Genomic DNA, 1,178 nt, shown 5'->3' with positions numbered 1-1,178 from the left:
CGCCTGCCGTCGACCGCGCGGGGATCGGACCTCCCTCCCCGAAGTTATGGCCCCGGAGCCGGAGGGTACCCGGGGCCGGGCATTCAGCGGGGTGAGTCTTCACCTTCCCGGTCAGCCTGCGGGGTCGGTGCGCCGGCACTCGACGCGGGAGGGTCCCCTCTTTCCGTAGAGCCCCGCCCGGTGCCGATCGGCCGGCGGATTGCGGAGCGAACCGCGCCTGACCGACGGGCCTCGGAAACCCGTTGCAGTCGACCGGGGGGAACCGGACAGCGGGACGAGGTGCCGATTCCACCCGCAGATTCGATCCCGAAATCCCGCGGGATTCGGCGGTCCGACCCGACAGATTCAAACGTCGCCCGGGCGGCCCCCAGCGGTCGGGCCGGCCTGGTTCCGCCACCGCCCGATGCCCCTCGCCCCCGGCTACCGCCGGCCGCGCAGACCGAGCGAATGCGGCCGGACGTCCGGCGGCAATCGGCCGGAAAGCGGTATGGCCATTTCCTACTGTCCCTCGGACGGGCAGAGGGGCGGCGCCGGGGCACTCGCGGACCAGGCCGCGCCCCTCCGAGCCCTACCGCCTGCCGTCGACCGCGCGGGGATCGGACCCTCCTCGCCGAAGTTATGGAGGTAGGACCGGGAGGCTGCCCAGGGTCGGGACTTCAACCGGCTGCCGCCACCCTTTCCCGCCTGTCCCACGGGCTCGGAGATCCAGGCCCTGCAAAGACCCTCCGGTCGCCACCCGACAGGTGCTTTACCGGAGAAATCGTAAACCGGCGTCAGGGCCGGACCTGTCCCGCAGAGGGCAGCCTGCGCCCTTATGCTTTCCCTTTTGCTTTGGCCCCGCAGTAGCAAATGGTTCACCGATAAGTCGGGAACCCACACGCCCGGCCCCACCCGCCCATCCTTCCGCAATGCATCGCCTAGACACACGCACCAAGGGCGCTCTCCTTCCCCCGCCTCCCACATCCCACAGGATGTGCCCTCAGACCACGGCGCCCACACAACCACCCACCCACCCAACCTTCCTAAACACGCCGGCAAACATGCATACAAACACGGCCACCTTCGCAAATTCACCCCCACGCCGACTATTAAGCCCGGCAAGACTCATTGCAGCCAACCGCGGCCAAAAGTTGAAGTGACAACTCATTAACCAATTTCCAAAATTAGGCCAACTGAAT

Source organism: Heterodontus francisci, unplaced genomic scaffold (assembly GCF_036365525.1).
Source record: "Heterodontus francisci isolate sHetFra1 unplaced genomic scaffold, sHetFra1.hap1 HAP1_SCAFFOLD_542, whole genome shotgun sequence".
NCBI lineage: Eukaryota > Metazoa > Chordata > Chondrichthyes > Heterodontiformes > Heterodontidae > Heterodontus > Heterodontus francisci.
Note: the sequence above shows the minus strand (reverse complement) of the source record.